The following is a 7,659-nucleotide window of genomic DNA, read 5'->3' as shown; positions in this document are numbered from 1 at the left end:
AACCTGTGCTGTGCGCGCACTCTGAAACGGGAAGTAAATCGGCATTTACGCACAGGTTTGATAGACTTGCACTTCTACATAACTGAACGTCGTCAGTGTATAAGTGATATCTGCAGAGGGAGAGAATAGTTGACACTTCAGTAATATGTAATGAGAAAAGTAATGGCCCCAACACTGATCTTTGTGGGACTCCTGGTATATCCTTCCATCGTGACGCTTTTGTTCCAAACATTATACACTGTTGGCAAGATGTAACGTATGAGTGGAAGTACTGTGCAACAATTGCAGAAAAATTTTGACTTGAGAGTTTAGCAAGTAGAGAGTCAGAGTCTACAATGTTCAAAGCTTTGCTGAAATAAGCTTAGCTGAAGTCCAGAAAGTACATAATAATTGCACGTTATTTGTCCATAGCTTGTTTCAGTTCGTGCCGCGATTTTGCCGGAAACCGGACTGGTATTCATCAACACAATGCTGTCGGAAACACTGACCCATTGTGGTTATTCCGTCAACGTCTATGCCAGTAGTTTTATGTCGTTTCTTTGCCGGAATAACTAATTTTCTTAAACATTGTCATTTAGCAGCAGTAAAGCAGGCTGAAGCCCATTATTCCAGTTATCAAACGTGGATTTAAGAACTATTTGACTTCTTTTCTGTCTTGAGCTTCTGCCCCGTATTCATATATACAGCGCGTTGTGCAACGATGAATTACAGACTCTGTTTGTCCTGAGGCTAGTCTGTTTCCCCTCAAAGGCCTTATCTTGCTTTTGAATTTCAGTAGGCGCTCTAGATAGAGAGTACTTGTAATTGTACAACATTTGGGCAGCTTAAGCGTTATTACGCTTGCTTACACGTTTGTCTTCGCGTTTTCCTCGTGTTTATTCTTGGCTCAGCCTGTAACTATTGTATTCCAGGATACAAGCATTAATATATTTTTGGATCATTGACTTGAAACTTTTCCATTAGTCTGCAGAGTGTACACTGACGAGCTAAAACATTAGGGCCACCGCCCACTGCGAGGCTGAATGCCTCCTGGGGTTGTTGCGGGCACGTGACGCGTTAAGGAAAGAACGCAAGCGGAAGAGAGGCAAATGGGCGGACATTGCAGCGAAGATACGGGCCGCAAATGCGGAACTCCACTGATATAAGCGTTTTTGACAAAGGACACATTGTTATGACCCTGCGGCTGGAAGCCAGAATCTCTGCAACGGCGAAGCTAGTCACCTGTTGGCGTACTACTGTCGTGAGCACCTATGGAAAGTAGTTGAAGTATGGAGAAATAACGATTAGGCAGTATGATATTGGACGACTACGTCTTATCACAAAACGTAGAGGTCGGAGGACCCCCCAATGTGTAATTTAGGACAGGCAGCGATCTTTGCAGATCTGAAGTCAGAATACAATGCTGCTGCAGGTACCAGTGTATCGGAGCAACCGTTCAAAGGCCATTGTTGAACACGGAGCTCCACATCGCACGACCCCTACGAATTCCTTTGTTGACCCAATGACATCGTCATTTATGACTGCAGTGGGCATATCACGACTGAGTTTTCACCGTGGATCGATAGAAACGTGTCACTTGTCGAATGAATCGCTTTTTGTTATACCAGGTCGATGATTTGGTCCTTAGTCACCTTCATCGAGGCGAATGGTTGCACGAAACAAGCTGCGGGCCACAGACGCAGGTCAGTGAGTGCAGAATCGTGCTATAGGGACATTTAGTTGGGCTTGCATGGGATCGGTGGTGGTAATCAAAGGCATAATGACAGTAGTGAATACGTGAATATTATTGCGGACGACCTGAATCACTTCCTGCTTGAAGCATTCCCCCCCCCCCCCTCCCCTGCCCGCCCTATGGCGATGATATCTTCCAGCAGGATAACTGCCCGTGTTGTAAGGTCAGAATCGTGCTACAGTGGTTTGAGGGGCATTATAGTGAGCTCACAATGATGTCTTGGTCAGCGAATGTGCCTTGTCTGTACTCAACGGAACACACATCGGGCGTCAATTGCGTGCCCGTAAACCACCATCCCGTAATTTGCCGGAACTACTTGACCTGTGTGTAGACATCTGGTGCCACATACTTCTGGATTCCTCTCAAGGACTTGTAGAATCCATGCCAAGAAGAATCACTGTGGTAATGGGGAAACTAAAGGCCCCAACACTGAACCTTGTGGGAACCCTGATACCACATCCCTCCAAGTTTTCTGAAAAATGGAACAACACGCTATTAAAAAGTTGGTAAAAATGTTTTGACTCATCGGTGTACGTTGTAATGTGGCCGCCCGAGAGGGTTTTGCTGCAATTAATACGCCTCACAGTCAGTTACATGCAGCAGATTGTATCTCTTACTCTTTCTGGATAATGATATGCTTATTTACTTGTTTGGTCACTAACATCTAGTGTACAGAACCGGTATGCATTATCATACTGTTTTTTGTGTGTGATATGTATTTGTTTAGCATACGCTGATGTTGGAGATACTTAAGCGATTCTATTGTAATGTAAGTAAACATAAGTATTTCTTCAAAGAAGGGGGGTGATTGTTATGATGACCAGCTCGATACATAGATTTGTACCATAGTCGTTGATTTTGTGATCTCCAGGCGCTGGTGATGAGGTTCAGTATTTTAGTTGTAGCTGAAATAAATCTTTTGAACTGTCGAACCATTTTTCGTAATTTGTATTAGAAAATGAAATTATGTATGAGTACTATGTTGCTTACATAGACCATGTGTAACCAAAGGTTACACATAGAATATATCGCTTTTTTTTCATCAGTCTTCCGACTGTTTTGATGCTTTTTTCCGATTGTGATAAAAACAACTGTATCACTGAACTGTTCACAGTAACTCCCTCACTGCCCTACCTTCCTATTCATAACGAATCCTACTTCCGTTATACCATTTTCTGCTTCTGTTGATATCACCCTATACTCATCTGACCAGAAATCCTTGTCTTCTTTCCATTTCACTTCACTGACTCCTACTATGTCTAGATAGAGCCTTTGCATTTCCCTTTTCAGATTTTCTAGTTTCCCCACCGTATTCAAGCTTCTGACAATCCACGCCTCGACTCTTAGAACGTTATCCTTCCGTTGGTTATTCAGTCTTCTCCTCATGGTCAGCTTTCCCTAGGCAGTCCCCTCCTGGAGATCCGAATGGGGGACTAATCTCGAATCTTTTGCCAACGGAGAGATCATCTTGACACTTTTTCAATTACAGGCCACATGTCCTAAGGGTACACGTTACGTGTCTTTAATGTAGCGGTTTCCATTGCCTTCTGCATCCTCATGCCGTTGATCACTGCTGACTGTTCCGCCTTTAAGGGTAGTTTCCCACACCAAGGGCAGGAGAGTGCCCTCAACCTGTGTCACTCCTTCGCCCTCTTTGACAAGTCCGTTGGCAGAGTGAGACTGACGTCTTATGCCGGAAGTCCTCGGCCTCCAATGCTGATTATTAATCAAAATTTAAGCGGTGACGGGTTTTGAACCTGGGACCGAGGACGTTTTGATTACTAAGCAAAGACGCTACCCCTTTCTATTTGTTCATACCATTTTGTTCGTTTTCGTCGTGCATTTGTTGGGGCGGACGCCGCATGACATGAGTTTTTATTTATTTTTTATTTTTTTTATTTTTTATTTTTTATTACAGAGGGCAGCTAATCCTCAGACCGAACATGCTGAGCTACCGTGGCGTTTTATCCCTGGACAACGGGTGCACCCTCCTGCATCTTACCTCTGACCAGCTGACCACGAAATGTCATTGTACGTAGCAAGTAAATCTTTATACTTGCAAATGGCCACCCAACTGCTTTTTAACAACGTGTAATTAACGTACATTTTGACTGTAACTCTAAATGTATATTTGACGGGCTGTACCATACACCTGATAACGGCTAAGCGGCCGAAGCTATCCAGTAATAAAACAGACCAAATAAAGCGATATACTAATTCAAGTTCCAATAGCTAGTGCAACAGATTAGTCTTTCAAAAGGGTTTTACAGTGTAATAATAAAAGAGACCAAATAAAGGGATATACTAATTCAAGTTCCAATAGCTAGTGCAACAGATTAGTCTTTCAAAAGGATTTTACAGTGTAATATTTCTTGTGCTTTTGCTAGTAGAGATGGCGATACTGTCGGTGACAGACGGTTTATTCCTGTTGCTATTGATGCTGTTAATCATTTAATGCGGACGTTGACGATGACTATGGTGACAACGACAGCGGTACTGGCAGTTCCCAGATGGAGTTATAACATGAGGATAATGACTACCAGGGTATCAAATGTGGTGCTAAGAATAGGAAGGAGGTTAGAGGAAACGTGTATTTGAGGCTAATCAGACCAAACTCTGAACCTGTCGTCTAGGGGTAGCCTTAGGTCGATGGAGTGGGCAGAGATTTAGGCCACTCCTGCCTTGAGGGGGGGGAGGGGTAATTTCCCATAAAAAGCGGAAGAATTAGCACTGATCAACGGCATGAGGATGCAGAAGGCAATGGAAACCACTCCATTAAGGACAACTAAGGCGTATCCACAGCCGATGTAGCCGGTACTTTTTGACAAAGTGTCATAATGGTTCCCAGAATGAGATTTTCACTCCGCAGCGGAGTGTGCGCTGATGTGAAACTTCCTGGCAGATTAAAACTGTGTGCCGGACCGAGACTCGAACTCGGGACCTTTGCCTTTCGCGGGCAAGTGCTCTACCAACTGAGCTACCCAAGCACGACTCAAGCCCCGTCCTCACAGCTCTACTTCTGCCAGTACCTCGTCTCCTACCTTCCAAACTTTACAGAAGCTCTCCTGCGAAGACAAAGGTTCCGAGTTCGAGTCTCGGTCCGGCACACAGTTTTAAATTGTCATAATGGTGTCTCCATTGGTAAAAGATTCCGGACTAGTGCCCTGGGAGGGTGCTGCCAAGGAGAGGTGACCATCAGAAAAAGATTGCATAACCAACGAGAGGGTAACATTCAACAAATCTGAGTGTGTAATGTCAGAAATTTGCACATGGTAAGGAAATTAGAAAATCTGAAAAGAGAAATGCAGAGTGGGACAATGATGTGAAAAGCAAATATGACACTTCTGCTAAAACGAATACAGGGTAGTAGCAATAGCAGCAGAAAATAGTATAACAGAAGTAGGATTCGTTATGAATAAGAAAGTAGGGCCGGTACTGTAAAGTCTACACACTGAAGAAATAGTGACGGGGTTAAAAGAAAGATCCAAGAGTGGAATTAAAATTCATCGTGAAAGGATAAGATTCCCAGATGTCATTGCTATCCTTCACGAAGATAAACAAGAATTACAGGTTAAAACTGTGTGCCCGACCGAGACTCGAACTCGGGACCTTTGCCTTTCGCGGGCAAGTGCTCTACCAACCTTTTTTTTTTTTTTTTTTTTTTTTTTTTTTTTTTTTTTTTTTTTCTCGCTGACCACTTTTTTTTTTGTTTTTTTTTTTTTGTTTTGGGAACAGGAAGTCAGGGTAAACAAACAATCTTTATTCGTACAATTGTGCTGTCCTAGGGATAAGTAAAGTATCGAGACAGCAAAAACAATTTGAAAACCATAAAATCAACGCAAAGGCCGCCCTCTTTTCTTTAATTTTTTTTTTTTAACAGGAATAAAGTAAATGACAATCCTAGTCACGGGCGGGAGTGAAAATGAAGTTATCATCTGCATCACAATCCCTGCAGCACGCGGTGTCGCATCATAAACCTGGCAGAAAGCCATATAATCTTGACCATTTCTGCCAGTGTCTCTAGTCGTTCTGCTGCAGGAGTCTTCCCAGTTCTGGGACACCCCAGCTGTTGGGCCGATTGTGAAAAACACTTCCTAAAAAATTGGTAAAGTAAGTCCTGTATTTCGTATGACTCCGTATGAGCTCGTGTTGTTCTTGTAAATACAACCAATAATCCATCACGGACTTAATATCGTACGAATACAAATATTTCGCCGCATGTCCAGCGATCCAATTGACCGCATACGTCTTTTGATTCGGAAAAAAGGTCTTGTCCGGTAGAAAGTACATCCGATGTGATTTCTGTGTAGTTAGTGCGCCGAAGGAAGGCCAATATTCGACGCGTCAGCATCCAGACGTCCCTCGCTGCGCCACACACTAAACCATGTTCTTCCGTGGCTAACAGTACACAGTTTGTGCAAAGAGGAGAATCGACCATATGAATTGTATGTAATCGACTCCTGGTCACAAGTTTACGGTTTATAATAATATACCACATCGATCTCGCTGCTGTTGACAGTAATGGAGTATGCACTGCACACCAAATGTGGTTCCACGTTCTCGACGGGTATTTGAATTCCATTATGTTGCGGCCATGGTGATCCATCAAGCATCTATAGATCTCCCGAGTCGTGGGTATTCTCGTTGAAGGTACTTTCAGACGAACATAACTGTAATCAACAAGAAATGAGGCAATGTGTGCAAGAGAAGGCGAAATATTGCCCACCGCAATAGGGGGTTCGTACGAAGGCGGAACAAGTGCTTCTATCAGAGCTGACGTTATGGTATGCTTTCTTTGTTGCCAATTTCGTATCATTGCTCGCATGTAAAGCGCCAGAGCTTTGTTTCGCACGTTTGTGAGGTTGAGGCCACCGTTCCGGAACTGTAGCGTTAACGTATCATATTTGATCTTAAATAACATCCCAGTACTAACATAGTAACCAAAGGCAGCCATGAGGCGGTCGGCGATACCCTTCGGTATTGGTAGGATCTGCGCTAAATGGGGCATTCGTGACGCTATGTGAACGTTGGTGTATGCCACACGTTGGATCATGTCAAAGGCTCTCAGTGAGTTGTTGCGTATCGTCAGACGAACATTCTGCAGAAGCCGCCGAGAACTCGCCGCCGCTGACCGCCGTAGTGAACGGGTAAATGTAATCCCCAGACATCTCAGCGATTCCACCGTCTGGAACGGTCCCGGTACGTCTACCAGACCCCGTCCAATGTGCATAATTTTGGATTTCGTCATGTTAACGACATTGCCTGCCGCCGTCCCGTAAGAGTCTAGATGTTCAACAGCCTGACGAACTTCATGTCCTGATCTGACAAGAAGGATCAGGTCGTCCGCATATGCGCGACAAATGAAAGAGTTCTCATTAAGCGCTATCCCAGTAAGTGAGCGCCTCATAACACACATCAGCGGCTCAAGCGCTATCGCAAACAGCATCATGGAGAGTGGGCACCCTTGTCGGACTGAGCTGTTAATAGGAATCGAGCCCGCTTCCCGACCGTTTACAATCACCTTCGATGTAGCCCCTCGTAGTAGCCTCATAACGATGGAGATGAAAACCGGAGGAATCGCCATTCGACTCATGACTGACACCAAGAAGTCATGGTTTATCCTGTCGAACGCACGATCGAAGTCCACAGATATCATCGCTGCTCGCATTTTACACGTTTCCACAAGGGCGATAACGTCACGGTATTCACTTAACGCCGAGGAGATGTTGCTTCGCACCCCTAGGCAAGCCTGATCAGGGGATATTGTCCTGGAAATCGCCAGCTTGAGACGAGACGCTAGTAGTCGTGCAAAGATTTTATAGTCGGTGTTTAGCATAGTGAGAGGCCGATATTGATTAACACTACGACTCCCCGCCATCTTCGGGATAGGAAGAAGAAAGCCCGTCATAAAATCCGACGGTAGGCGC

Source organism: Schistocerca serialis, chromosome 4 (assembly GCF_023864345.2).
Source record: "Schistocerca serialis cubense isolate TAMUIC-IGC-003099 chromosome 4, iqSchSeri2.2, whole genome shotgun sequence".
NCBI classification, from domain to species: Eukaryota; Metazoa; Arthropoda; class Insecta; order Orthoptera; family Acrididae; genus Schistocerca; species Schistocerca serialis.
This window is presented reverse-complemented; position numbering follows the sequence as displayed.